Source organism: Dasypus novemcinctus, chromosome 1, assembly GCF_030445035.2.
Source record: "Dasypus novemcinctus isolate mDasNov1 chromosome 1, mDasNov1.1.hap2, whole genome shotgun sequence".
NCBI classification, from domain to species: Eukaryota; Metazoa; Chordata; class Mammalia; order Cingulata; family Dasypodidae; genus Dasypus; species Dasypus novemcinctus.
The window spans coordinates 37,373,337-37,389,109 of NC_080673.1; the positions used below are offsets into that span (position 1 = coordinate 37,373,337).

Here is a 15,773-nt window from a genome sequence, read left to right on the forward strand (position 1 = left end):
GGCCAGTCAGAATATTCTGCCTTTGGGCAGCTGCATGGGTCATCAGAGAAAAGTATTTCAGTTATTTATGGGATCTTCAGAAAGCCTTGAGAGTCTAACCAGTAAGTATCCGTGATGGACTATGGTTGCAGCGTCGCTGTCAGGGTCTTCGTTAGCACTTAGGTCAGTCCGGCCACGTCTGCACCATTTGCCTTAACAGATTGCCTCACGAAACATGTTGTGGGGCGTAATCATGTACATATCATTCTACACATAAAAACATATATCCATAGCATAAATACTGACAACTGGACTTGTTGGATTAAAAGATGTCTACCCTTTTAACTTGAGAGAAATTGCCGTACTCGCCTCCACAGAGGTTGCTGCAGCTACGCAGAAGCGGCAGCCCACCCTTGTCTACACCATGTGTTATCAAACATGTTCTCTTCACCTTTAAATCGCATTTAGTTTCTGTTCTTTCCATATACAATTACTTTATTTAAAATGCATAGGAATATTTTTCACTCTTACCAAGAAACATGACTGCTCCTATTTTTCATAAAGCATGGAGCCATCTACTCCAGATTTCCCATTTTAGCAGGCCAAAGGAAAAGAAACATTTCTCTTTCTTCCTAACTCTACTCTAAGAAAAATACTTTCAAGTGTGATGGTAAATGCAACTGACCATGATATCAGTATTGAAAAGCAAAAAGGAGGGGTGACATAATGACAAAGTTGGCAAGGAGAGCCTAGTTTTTCCTCAGCAAAAGCCAGTGGTTGCCTTGACAGAATCCATATTTTAAATATTGACAACTAGTTCATAAACAAACAAACGAACAAACCAGACTCTTAGAGTTAACTCTGTAATACCCAAATAAAACACTGCAAGTCAGCCCACAGGCATCCTGGTTATGGTCTCTACTCCAGAAATTCCAAACGGGTGTGCCTTGTGCATCAAAGCACCTGATGTAGCAAGGTGGCTACAGGTAAGTCCCTCTTTGTCAGAGCAATCAGGAGATGCCAAGGCAGAACCCCCATTGACTCAAAGTCACCTCCAGCTGCAAGCTGCTGCTTATGGACCCCTAGGTGGCTGGCACAAAGACATATAGTTTTAATGGCCTGCCACTTTGGACCTGCACAATGAGGAACATCTGGAAATCATTGTTTTGCTTCAGCCATAAAGATCCTCAGCCATCTGGAATCTACTTCATAGAGGCCTCATAGGCCACTTCCCATAATGGGCAGGGATCCACGGGCTGCTGGACGTGTTCACTTCTAAGATGTCTGAGAAGCACAACTGCAGTGAGAAGTCCATGTAGCCGCCTTTGGAAGATGGGTGGTACCTGGAACCTAGGAGGAGTCTCCTGGAAGGTATAGTTCTCTGACATGCTCCCTTTCATTGCTTATATAAGTTCGTTGTCTACAAGCTCAAGTTGGTTGCAGGGTGACTGCTCTAACCATGCATACACCATCTAGCAAGCCAGATTAAATTGATATATTACATTTGACATGAAAATATTGAATATGATTTGAAGTCCATTTGCTTTTTCACAAGAAATTTCAACATAATAATTGTTAGTAGAAGAAAAGAAAATTGTTTGGTTCTTCAAGTATAATTACAGTTGTAAGGTTTTTATGGCACAAAATATGCTTTAAAAATTTTTCATGATCTGTTTATGCCAGCAAAATGTCTTGTGTGCAAGGATGATCAGGAACTTGACAAGATTATCATTAAAAGCCTTGATCAAGATTGCATATGGATATCTCAAATATAAAACCTGATATGGAAAAAGAGGGCACAAATGTAAATGGAAGCTTCTTATTTTAAATTCTAAAATACTTTGGCTTGAAATTTCATATAAACTTATTATGTATTCTCTAATAATTTGTATTTTAAATTTTACATAAGAAAATGCAATTAAATTTGTTAACCAAGTCTGATATAGAGATACTTAAACACTCAGTCATCAACAATACCATTGTTTTCCCTGATACCATATGAAAAGTCTCCAGAAGTCTAGTTCTATCCTTCTCCACATCAGCGGATACCTCATGTCTCAGATATATGTAAGCAAATGAAATTCAAAAATATCTGTTCAGATCAACTTATTTTATCCACATTAGCCATCTAGACACAGAGGTGGATGGCAAATTTTCAATGATGCCTTTTGTTAAAAGAAGCCAGAAAAAATGTTTACTCTTCCTGAGTAGAAGACAAGTTTAATAAAATAATCCTAAGAGAAAAAATAATATTGCTGTAAAATAGGAGTCTGATATTAATGATTCTATACTGTATGGAAGCTCAGCAAATGAATTGGATGTGCCAAGGGCTAATCTATAATAAGTACCAAGCATCCATGAGTGGACTAAGCAAAGTTCCTGCCCTCATGTTGCTTATATTCTAGTTGGGGTGCAGAGACACTAAACATATAAACAAGTACATATATAACAAAATATCCATCAGTCATAAGTGCAATAACCTCTGTTTTAGTTTGCCAAAGACTGCCAATGCAAAATACTAGAAATGGGCTGGCTTTTATAATGGGAATTGATTAAGGTAAGAGTTTACAGTTCCAAGATTGTGAAAATGTCCAAATCAAGGCATTATCAGAGATGCTACCTCAACAAAGGCTAGCTGCTGGCAATCCTGGACTCCTGCCATGTGTGAGGCAAAATAGCAGTGGGTCTCTGCCTTCTCCTCCAGGCTCACTTTCTCTCTGACTCAGCTGTGGGCAAGCAGGCATATGGCTCATCTCTTCCTTCTCCTCCTTGCTTCAGCTTTGGGCTGCTGATTCCAGCCCTGGCCTCTCTCTCAGCCTCTTGGGGTGTCTCTGTCTTTCTGTGACTGTAGGCAAGTCCTCTCTCACATGGCAGGGTAGAATGGCAGTTCTCTTTCTCTTTAAGTCTCTGCATGTTTCTTCCATTTAAAATAGGCTCCAGCAAGAGGTCTGGATCCTGTTATAAAGGGTCAAGCCTCACTGAAGCACTCCAATCAAAGGCCCCTAATTGAATTCAATCCAATTGAAGGTTCCAACAATCTAATCAAAAGGGCCCTTAACTGAATCTAACCAAAAGGTCCCACCACATACAATTGGTTTACAGAAATAGGAATGGGTTCACTTTAATAACAGGATTTTCTGGGGTCCATTGAAGACTCAAACCAGGATATTTCACCCTCGACCCCCAAAATTCATGTTCTTTCCATGTACAAAGTACATTCATTCCATCACAATATGTCAAAAGCCTTAAATCATTTCAGTAACAATATTAAGTACAAAACCTCATAAAAACCAGTGATAAGCATGCAGTCTGTCTTGGGACAAAAACCCCTCTGGCTGTAGCACTGTGAAACTTAAAAAACAAGTTATCTAAAATAAATAAATAAAAACAAAACAAAAAACAAAACAACAACAAAAAAACAAGTTATCTGCGTCTAATACCCAAAGAAATGACAGTCATGGAATAAACATTTCCATCACCATAAGAAGAAATTGGAAGGAAAACACAGTTCCTGTATCCCTAACAGTTCCAATAACCTACAGGGCATGCTCCATTAGATTTCAAAGTCTGCACGTCATCTATAGAAGAAACTTCCTTCTCCTTGGGGCTTCACGGAGCAGGAGTCCCAGCCCTTCCAAAGGCTTGCTCAGTGGCCATCTTCTTGCCTCATCAAGCATCTGGGTGGTGCCCAAGCTCTAGGCCTCATCCTCCAAGAACACTGGGGTGACGGCCATACTCTCTCCAGTCTCTGGGGCCCCCTCAGAACAGTGGGGTGGTGACTTAACTCTCCCTAAACCCCAGGACTGTGCAGCACCCTCTCTGAAGCCTGGGGGGGTAACACTCTCTTTGACCAAGGTGACAGAAATCCGGCCATCTTCAATACACATGGGTGGGATCCCTCTCTTGGCCTGAGAAGATGCTTTTGGTCTAGACCTAAGGTTCCTGGTCTGCCCTCGAAGTAATTTTTCCTTTAATCTCTCCCTTTTCTGTCCCTTTTCTGTAGTAGTTCTGTTCATACAGATCTCATGAAAAACTTGTTGGTTTACATGCCGTTCACAGGTGTCAAAGCCATCAGACAGCAAAACTTTCCACAAATGCTTCCTGGATAACTGCATTTCCAACCCAGACTTGCAAGGAAATTACTCACTGATTCTATTTTCAGTTAAGTTCTCCCTCGGGACCTATTCTCTGAGGATTCATTTTCCAGAAGCTCAGAATTTCCCAAATAATCAATTTCTCATTTCTTTGTGCCTAAGAGTTGGATTCTCAGTTTGTTCCTTTTCTCTCCCATTTTGCTATGAGCTACAAGGAGAAGGCAGGCTTCATTTTCCACATTTAGTTTGGAAATTTCAGCTAAGTATCCAAGCCCTTCACTTTCAAATTCTGCCTTTCATCTAACATCGAGAGTCAATTTTGCGCCTCTCTCCAGTGCTCCAGGCCCAGGTGAGGGGCTCCACCAGCCAGTAGGATAAGACATACAAGGAATTGGCATAAGACAGCTATGCTAAATGGAGCCAGAGGAAGCTTATTTGTGGACAGAGATACTCCTGAGGATAACCCAGTTACTCCATTTGATTCACGCCAGAAACCTATGAGGATAGAGGCAATTGTAAAAATTATCTGAATAGGCATAAAGCAGCAGCTGCGCTTCCAGTTCTGGATTAAGTCCGAAGACAGAATGAATGGTTGCCAGTTTCTGCTTTAAGAAAAGTTGCTGAACTTTTACAAGTACCGCCAATGCGAGTGAAGTAGCGACTTTTTATGCCATATATATAATTGAAAACCAGTTGGAAAGTATCACTGAGTCTGTACTACTATACCTTGCATGCTTCAAGATTCTGACAGCATACTAGATGCCATTCAGAAAAAGCTTGGAATAAAAGTTGAGGAGACTACACCTGACGAACTCTTCATTCTTATAGCAGTGGAATGTTTAGGGGCCAGTAAAAATGCAACGATGGTTCAAATAAATGACAACTGCTATGACGATCTGACTCCAAAGGCTATTGAAGAAACTATTGATGAGCTCGAGGCTGGCAAAATTCCAAAACCTAGGCCAAGGAATGGACACTTCTTGTGAGTCAGCTGGAGGTCTTACCTCTTTGACTGAACACACAGGACCTGGATTTGGTGTGCAAGCTGGCCTTTAATTTATATTACGCTGTATTTATTTATATCATTTGAGAAATAAAATTCGAATCTCTCACCTAAAAAAAAAGAGCAAATTTTTTCAAGTTCTCTGCCACTTTAAAGCAAGGATTACCTTCCTTCTAGTTTGCATCATGTCTGTCTAAGCCTTCATCAAAAGTAACTTTAGCGTCCATATTTTTACCAACAGTTTCTTCAAAGCAATCTAGGCATTTTCTAACAAGCATCCCACAGTTTCTCCAGAATCTGCCCCCTTATCCATTTATAAAACCATTCCAATGTTTTAGGCATTTGTATTGCAGCAGCACCCCACTCTCCTGGTACCAATTTCCTGGGGAACTTATTGAGAACCTTAATTGGCATTCCTGGCTTGCAGCCTGCTGTACAGAATTTGGACTTATGCACCTCCATGGTCTCATGAAACAAATTCATAAAATCTTATAATATTTACTATCTCCTATTAGTTCTGTTTCCCTAGAGAATGCTAATACCACCTCTAAGCAAGGTAAGGGGATAGAGAGACATAGCTGCCATGTAAAGTTCTAAGGGAAAATCTATCTAAAGAGTGGGATTCTGAGCAAAGACTTGAAAGAAGTGAGTTGCAATTCCTACTCTCTGGTTTGTTGGACTTACCCAGGTCAGCTAACAGGGAGGTGAAGATGGTTAACCACCACAACAGGGAACCAAGAGTACCTACAACTGCAAGCAGGAGAATTGCATCCATCAACCATGTGGGATCTAAGCCCCATCTTGATATAGAGGTGGAGTGGACATCACCAAACCAGGGTCCACAGAATGGAGGAATAAAATATGAACTAAGTGAACTTACTAGTATTCTACTATAGAACTATTGTGATTAGTAATGGAAGAAACTGTAGCATTGATCTGGAGAAAGTGGCCACAGTAGTTGCTCAGGGCAGGGAGAGGGAAGAAGAGATGAGATGTGGGGGCATTTTCAGGACTTGGAGTTGTCCTAAATGATATTGCAGGGACAAATGCTGGACATTATATATCCTGCCATAATCCACTGAATGTATTGAGAGAAAATGTAAACTACAGTGTAAACTATAATCCATGTGGTGCAGCAGTGCTCCAAAATGTATTCACCAAATGCAATGAATGTGCCACGATGATGGAAGAGGTTGTTGATTTGGGAGGAGTGGGGGGGGGTGTTGCGGGGTATGGGGGAACCTCTTGTATTTTTTAATGTAACATTTTTTGTGATCTATGTATCTTTTTAAAAAAAGACAATTTAATAAAGAAAAAAATTAAATAACTAAAAGGAGTGAGTGGACAAACCACGTGAGTACATGGGGAAATAGCACTTGGACCTCTAAAACCTCATGGGACATGATGCAGAGTTTGGCTTATTCTAAGTAACCATGGTATAAGATTGGAGACTTGAGAACAGAGGCCTCACAAGATATTATGATTTAGAAGGATTCCTTTGACTATTTGGTGAAAAATAGACTCAGGGCAAGGTAAAAAGCTGGGAAGCCAGTTAGAGAGCTCCTGCAGCTATTCAGGAGAAAGATGACAGTGCTGGAATGAGGTACAAAGTCATCAAATTCCAGATGTGTTATGGGGAGAATTTGCAGGATTTCTTAATGGGTGGGATGAGGTTATGGAAAAAATAGAAGAGTGGGTGGGCTGCACTTTTTTCACACAGGGCGGCTCTCCTTGTAGGGGCACTCCTTGCATGTGGGGCACCCCTACATGGGGGCGCCCTGCGTGTCACGGCACTCCTTGCATGCCGCAGCACTGCACATCGGCCAGCTCACCACACTGGTCAGGAGGCCCTGGGCATTGAACCCAGGACCCTCCATATGGTAGATGGACACTCTATCAGTTGAGCCATGTCCGCTTTGCAGAGCAAATGATAGATTCTAAACCACCTACTTAATGCTATGAAGGAAACTGTCTTTCAAACTAGATCTCATTTTTAATTTTAGTATGAAGGCTACACATCGTGTCCACTGGTAACTGGCTACAGCTGCGTGATTCTTGCCGAGTGACTACAACGCTCAACCGCTGGAAACCTTCCCCTTTGACCAGAGCAAAGAGCGACTCTCCATGTACCTCACGAAGGCTGACATGATGCCTTTCCTGTATTGGAATGTGATGCTAAGGGGTTACTGGGCAGCACCAGCCTGTCTGTGCAAGTTGTTCCACCTGGGTCTGAGTTAAGGACAGCTCTGGATGGCTTCTGGACCAAAATCACAGTCATTGATTGACCAAGAACATCATGAAAGACTTGGAACTGAATCCTGTAAAGAATTTACTCCTGGATGATGGTGACCAAATGCTTCCTTTATCAGAATCTCGAAACAGTCACCATGTGGGCGTCCCTGGTTGAGCTCCAGTCTTTGGAAATAGTCAAATGAAGGTAGAGCCTACTATTTTCTAACTAAAAGTTTGTTGTTGATTGAGGAAGAAAATAAAAAAGAGAGAAATAGAAGAGTCCAGAGTGATGGAGTGAATGGTGGTATCACTTATCTCTGGGAAATCAGTTTTATGAGAGAAACCCAAACATTTTTTTTTCTGGAATATTATGTAGCTACTTTGGATGTTCAAATAAAAGGTGAGTAGCTCCAGAAATGTAAATCATAAGTCATTAGCATACAGATAGTCATGGGATTAGATGAGATCGCCTGGAGAGTTGAATACATATAGCTGAAGAGGAAAAGAGGTGGATTCCCTGAACAGCAATGGAATAAAGTGTTTCAAGAAGGGGAATGACCAACAACCCAATGTTTCTAAGAGATCAAGTAATTGGAGATTGATGGTTGATCTATTTGGTATTGTGGAAGTAAGTCAGTAGTAACCTAAGAGAATGATTTCAGCAGAACAACAGGAATAAAGACCCAATTATAGTGTTCACAAGTAAAAGAGGGAAAAGAGGAAATTGGGTTATACATACAGACCGTTCTATAGAGATGCTTTGCTATAACCAGGAACATAGAGATGGGGAGTGGGAAGGTGGGAACGGCATAGCTGAAGTGGATGTAGGGTTATTTGTTTGTTCTTAAGATGGGAGAATCTATAACTTGATTGCACGCTAATTATTTAACAAAATGAAACAGAATTATGCCTTCTGTATGTTTACAGGCAATACATAACTTACCATTACAAAAATCAATTAATTTAGTCTAATGATCTATGCTGTTCTATCAGTAATGTTAGTATTTTTCACTTTAGCTTACACAATCTAATAAAGAAAATATCTTAAATAATAAAGTTAATGTCTGTCAGGTCATTACACATTCCTATTCTTGCTCAAAAAGTAATAAATTATTTTGTTACCCAGCCATAAAACCTGATCAAAATGAATGCTTGTTTTAAATATTTGTGGAAAATAATGCATAGCTTTTTATGTAATTTTCTAAGTAACGAATATGTTCATGTGGAAACTCATTTTAATAATCATAATTCACTATATATTAACATGTAATCACCAAAAATATACTACATAAATATACCCTCACAATGATTTATTCTGAAGGAAACACTTTTAAGGAAAATAAGTAAATATATATATATAATGTGAATATATAAGCAGCACACCAAAATTTTCAATAGAAAAAAAAGTCAGCTTCCCAATAAATGATAATTATTAACATCCATGAGTCATGATAGAGCAAATGAAATCTGCTAAACATACAATATGTAGAAGCAGCTTTCACAAGTTTTTTTAAATTTTTAATTTAATTTTTTTTCTTATTTTATTTTACTTTTATAGTCTTTGTCATGTTGTTTTTCACATGTTTTCACTGGGCAGACTTATATGTTTTATATGTAAGTTATACAGGAAAGTTGCTTAATTAGAAACTCCAGATAAGATAAATCAGAAAGCAAGTCTGTATTTTTGTTGCCATTACACACTCAAAATAAATTGAAAAGATTATTACTTGATTAATTAACAATTAATTAAAGTTAAAATTAAATTAATTAAATGTAAAAATCAGAATGAATAAACCAGAATATGGGAGGTTTTGAGGCTTTAAACCTGAAAATCTTTATATGGCACACTCCCTTTCTTTCCCCATTACTTTTAAAACATGTAAAAGAAATCCATGGGAGGATGTCATAGGTTGGAACTGGAAGGGCAGCACACATTCCTTCTACCTATTCTGGCAACAGGCACTCAGTATCTGGCAAACACCTTACTTCAAGGGAGGTTAGGACACATAAGACAGGTGGAACTAGGAAAAAAAGGAAACAGACTTGTCAGTGAGTTAAAAAAAATTTTTTTTTCTATTGATGAATAATTTACAAAGAGTAAAATGCTCAGATTTAAAAAATAACATCCAATCAGTTTGAGAAATGCATACATTCCTGACACACAGAGCATTTCCACCATTTCAGAAAATTCCCTTCTTTCCTTTCCTAGTCAATACCATCTTCAAAGCAATCAGTGATCGGATTTCTACCATTATGGCTAGTTTTGAACATTCTAGATTTATGTGTTTTTTCATTACTTGTGTCTTTGAGTCCACATAAACTTTGACATTCATCTATGTCGTTACATGTATCATCAGTTTGTTTTTCCTTTTCGTTGGTGAGTAGAATATTAACACTATTTAGTATTCTGTCATATTAATATACAGCACTTTGGTTATCCATTCTTCTAATTGATGAACATACAACTATTCCAGTTTTGGGTGAGTTTGAATAAGGCTGAAATAAACATTCTTGTTCAAGGATTTCTCTTGAATAATTATCTGTGAGTGGAATTGCAGGTCACAGGTTAAATGTGTATTTAACTATTTAAGAAACTGCAAAAATTTTACAAATGTTTGTGCCATTTTACACTATACCAGCAATGCACAAGAATTCTGGTTGCTGTGTATCCTCTCCAACATTTGGTGTTTTCAGTATTTTTCATTTAAGTTATTTCAGTGGGTATACAGTTGAATCTCATTGTTGTTTTCATTTGCATTTTTTTCTGATTACTAACAATGTGGAACACTTTTTTCATGTGTTTATGGTCTCTTTGTATATTTTCTCTTGTGAAAGGACATTAACCATATTTTAATTGTATTATTTATGTTTTCATTATTGAATTATGCATTGCTGAACATTATACAAAGTTGTTTATATAAATGTCAACTTAAAACTGTATGAAAAAATATTAATTGCCATGTGTCAATCACTTAAAAATAGTTCAACTATATTATCAGCCTGTATTTAATCATGTGTATTTCATAACTGATGTATTTCCAGCAAGAGAGCCTTAAGAAATCATTTTTACATTCACAGTGTACCCCAAAGTAAATATAGATGAGCTTAGCTTCTGTCATAAATAATTCTATTTACAGCAATTTTCTAATTCTTTGAATATTAACTTGCCACTTCATAGATACTATTGCCTGCTGCTGCCAAGTATAGAATATTGCTAAGATGTTTTATTTTCTTTTACTTATTTTTTACTTTAATAAAAAAGATATTTAGATACATAAATATTACATAAAATATAGGTAGCTAAGATGTTTTAATAATATTGTTTACACAAGGTCAAGAAACAATCAGGATAAATAGGACAGGTGATGCAGCATCACTTTATATTTAAAGATTTGTTTCTTTGCTTTGTGGTACATAATCCTAAATTGGTTTTGTATTTCTGCCAGAGAAAGCTACTATTTTACTGTGTAGGGTTATTTAATAACTTACCTCAGTATCACAAATAAATTATCCAGAAAGGATGTTACTCAATTTAGCAAGGCAAGTAAAGCTAGTATAAACAGGGTGCAGTAGATTTTCCAAGGGTTTTTTTTTGTATAATTATTGTTCTTACTGGGTTTTTGTGGGTTTTTTTTTCAACCATTGTTGTTAAATAAAAGCCACTTCTCAAGTGTGGAGTTGTTCCACAAATTCTAACAAAGTGTGTAAATACATAAATGGGTGTTCAAAATTGCTGTGAAGTGTTTTATGAAATATATCAGTCCATGAAAACAAACACAACTTGACAAAAATTTACAAATATTATAGAAGAAAATAAGTACTAGTTTGTATGTATAGGTAGGTGTTTCTAAATAAATTAGCCTTGGAAGTAATTCAAAATTAGTCTCAATTCTTTAATGGAGTGGTTGGAGGAGAGTTGAGGTGTCAATAGGAAAAAAAATAGAATAAGTAGGATATGTTTATGATAATGAGATTTTTAGTGTTTTTATCCATTCATTATCATTATGTCTTATTCAAGGAAGAATTTAAATGGGCTAAGGACCACAGATTCATCTGCCCCTTCCAAAACGAAATGAGTTTTAAAATGTCAATAAGAAAAGTAGATATCCTTTTGTCTAAGAAGAAAATTTCTTAAATTGTTTCAAATTGGTTTTTTACCACCCAGCAAATAAGGTGTAAATATATGATCCACTCACTATTTTCATTGTTGTTTTATTGCCAGTGTCTCTTTTTATCCCTTATCAGAAGAATAAATCTTTTATCACCACCTCAGAAATTTCCCCTTCCCTTCCAATTTGTACTATTCCAATTGGTACAACATTGTAATTATTTTAAACATTTATGTTCTGTTGTATAACAATAAGCACAGTTTGTTTTATAGGTAACTGAATTCAGAGTTAAACACCAGTGCTGTTACCACAGATTCCCCATTCATTATTTGGTTTTGTCAATTCTATCTTCTGCATCATTCTACAAAAATTGATGACAACTTGGTTGTTTTAGTTTGCTAAGGGCTGCCAATTCGATATACTAGAAATGGATTGGCTTTTATGATGGAAATTTATTATAAGCTGACAGTTCTAAGTCTGAAAAAAAAATGTCCAAATCAAGGCATCAGATGAAATGCTCTCCCTGAATGTCAGCTACCACGGTGCTGGACTCCTGCCATGTGTCAGAGGACACTGGCAAATCTGCAGGTCCCTGCCTTTCCCTCCGGGCTGTGTTGCCTTCAGCTTTTGGCTGTTCTGCCTGTGGTTTTCTCTCTCAGCTTCTGGGAAACTGTCTTTGCAGCTTTTTATTCCTCTGATTATATAAAGGACTCTAGTAAGAGGATTAAGACCTACCCTGGTCATGAAATCTAATCAAAGAACTTTATCTGAAGTAATTTAATAAAAAAAAAAACTACAGTAAGTTTTCATACACAGGAATGATTAGCTCTAAGGACATGATTTTCTGAGTTCCATGAAAGCTTCAAATTGCCATGTTGATGGACCAATATGGTAGGATGAGATAATCCAGGATACCATTTCCCCATAGTATCTTCACTCAACTAGAAAAAAACTGGCAAAACCATTTTACTAAAAATTCTGGAAAAGTTAAGGGTTGCAGTCACATGGCAAGCATGAACTCAAGAAAATGCAGCTTTAAAAACAGTAGGTGGGGAAACGGACTTTGGCCCAGTGGTTAGAGCGTCCGTCTACCACATGGGAGGTCCGCGGTTCAAACCCCGGGCCTCCTTGACCAGTGTGGAGCTGGCCATGCGCAGTGCTGATGCGCGCAAGGATGGGCCGTGCCACGCAAGGGTGTCCCCCGTGTGAGGGAGCCCCACGTGCAAGGAGTGCGCCCGTGAGTAAAAGCCGCCCAGCATGAAAAGAAAGAGCAGCCTGCCCAGGAATGGCGCCGCCCACACTTCCCGTGCCGCTGACGACAACAGAAGCGGACAAAGAAACAAGACGCAGCAAAGAGACACCAAGAACAGACAACCGGGGGAGGGGGGGAATTAAATAAATAAATAAATCTTTAAAAAAATAAAATAAAATAAAAACAGTAGGTGAGTTCATGATGACCTTTCTTGCTCTTCCCCTACCCCTCATGGTGTGATATGGAAACATCCTGCTCTTATGTTGTTGGTTCCTCAAACAGTTCTGGAGGGAAGAGAGTAACCACTATGCTCATACTGGAGTGCCTCTTTGTTGGTGATAATCTATGGGGTGGCAGATGGAAAGACTGAGCCAAGAAATATGTGAAAAAATATATACAAAGAAAATGAGAAGTGATTCAAACTAGCTTAATACCATAACTCAAGCAAATATAAAAGTATGCACTAATAGAAGAATTGAGGGACAAAAACAATGACAGACATATAAAGACCAAATAGAAATATGATAGAACAAATCCAGGCATTTTCAGTAGTTACTTTAAATGTAAATGGGCTAAACTCTCCAGTCAAAAGTCAGGGATTGACAGAAGGGATAAAAAAGCATAGTTCAATTTTATGTTGTTTACAAGAAAAAAGTAGAAAGTTAAAGTTGTAAAAAGTTTAGCATGCAAGTAGTAAAAAAAGAGAGCTGAAGTAACTATATTAATAGATATAAATAGACTTTAAGTCAAATACTATTAAAAGGAACAAAGAATGTCACTATATACTAATAGAAGGATCAATTCCACAATAAGATATAACCATTATAAATACACGTGAACCCAATGACAGACTCTAAAAGACATGAAGAAAATATTGGACAGATTTGAAGTGATAAACAGATGGCTCTACATTAATAGTAGGAAACTTCATTATTCCACTTTCAATAATGGATAGAACACCCAGACAAAAGATCAATGTGGAATAGTAGATTTGAATGACTATAACCAACTAAACCTAACAGACAAATAAGGAACATTTCACCCAACAGAAGCAGATTACAAAATCTTCTTTACTATATATTTTTCATTCTCAAGGCTAGACAATGTTAGGTGACAAAACAAGTCTCAATAAATATTGAAAAACAATGAAATCATAAAATGTCTTTTCTCCTACCTAATGGAATTAAGCTAAACTCAATAACAAAAAGTGAAGTAGATATTAACAAATACATGGAAATTAAAAAACATACTCTTAAACAACCAATAGGTCAAACAAGAAATCACAATGGAAGTTAGGGAATATCTTGAGGTGAATGAAAATGAAAACACACCATATAAAAACTTATGGAATGCAACAAAGGCAATGCTAAGAGATAAATTTATACTCTAAATGCTTACATTTAAAAAGAATAAAAATCTCAAATTAGATGCCTAACCTTAACACTGGAGGATCTAGAGAAAGAAGAACAAATTAAACAAAAAGAGACAGAAGGAGTGAAACTAAAATGATTAGAGCAGACATTAATGGAAGAGAGATAAAAAACAGAGGGAATCTTAGAAAGCAAAATATGGTTGTTTGAAAAGAGCAATATCGTCAATAAACCTTCAGCTTTTTCATTTGAATTTAAATTTTATTTTTATTAGAGAAGTTGTGGGTTTACAGAAAAATCATTTATGCAGAAAATAGAGTTCCTATATGCCCTTCCCCCAACCTCACACACCATTTTCCTGTTAACACTTTGTATTAGCCTAGTACCTTTGTTATAGTTGATGAAACAATATTATTATAATTATACTATTAACTATATCCTATAGTTTATCTTAGGGTTTTTGAATTTAAAGATTTATTTTCCTTTTCCCTTCTCTTTAAGTACGTAAGGCAGGATGACAGGGAATCTTAATGTTCATCATTTACCTGGAACTTTAAGATAACACAGGATGTGACCAGGCAACCTAACTAGTTAAGATTCTATCACCTTTGTTGTCCCATACTCCTATGCCCATACTCAGGAGAAATATTAAGGGATCCTGGAAACGATGTTCAGACTTTAAAGCATGTATATTAGCATCATAATATTAAAAATGAGCAATGCCTCCTCACAAAGCTCTGGGGAAGTGCTGCAGGAAGACAGAGAATACACCCTGCTATAAGAGAGAGAGCTAAAGGAAATGGGACATTTGGACCCAGGATGAGTTTTTAGCATAGGGTTTCAGAGTGAAGCCTGTGTTAGAACAACACAAGTGAATTTCCCTTGCAGTACCTGGAGGCATTTCCATTAACAAGGCTCTTAAAGAAAAAGGATAACTTTTGTATGCCTGAAAAAGCTATTAAATCATTTGCCTTCAGTAAGATAGTGTGTACTGCAGCAGTTTGCACACTCTTCCTTTGGGGATGTAGTTCATATCAACAATGAAGTGGTCTTGTTATTGAGGCCATCCCAGGTCTGCTGGGAGATCTGTGACGGCCCATAGTATGACTTCATATTAGTTTTCTATTTCTACTATAACAAATTGCCACAAACTTTGCAGCTTAAAACATAACAAATTCATTATCTTCCCATTCTGAAGATCGAAAGTCTAATACATGTCTTACGGGGCTAAAGTCAAGGTGTCAGTGGACTGCATTCTTTTCTGGAAGCTCTAGGAGATAATTTGTTTCCTACTCATTTAGGTTATTGAAAGAAATTAGCTCTCTGTGATTTTAAGATCATGGTTCTGTCTTCTTGCTTGCTACAATGTGAGGGTGGTTGTCAGCTCTAGAAGCCCACTTTACTCATGTCCCACTTCTTCTATCTTCAAAGGTAACCACGGAAGGGTAGTCTGTCTAACATCTAATCTCTCTGATTTACTTTTCTACCTCCCTCTTTTGATTTTAAGAGCTCAGGTGATTAGATTGAGCCTGGTGGGAAAATCCAGGATAATCTATTTTAAAGGCAGTTGATTAACAGTCTTAATTTTGTATGCAACTTTAATTTTCCTTTGGCATTTAACCTAACATATTCACAGGTTCTGGGGATCAGGCCATGGGAGTCTTGGGGGTTGGCATCATTCTGCTCTACCACAGCCTTCCTTCACTTGAAAATAAAGGGGAAGATCTCATGAAC

General features: G+C 37.4%; 1 pseudogene; it reads left to right on the top strand.

Moving 5' to 3' along the window:
* The first annotated feature begins 4,456 nt into the window (after positions 1-4,456).
* LOC101415923 (NADH dehydrogenase [ubiquinone] flavoprotein 2, mitochondrial pseudogene) lies at positions 4,457-5,129 on the top strand (annotated as a pseudogene).
* The last annotated feature ends 10,644 nt before the right edge of the window (positions 5,130-15,773 follow it).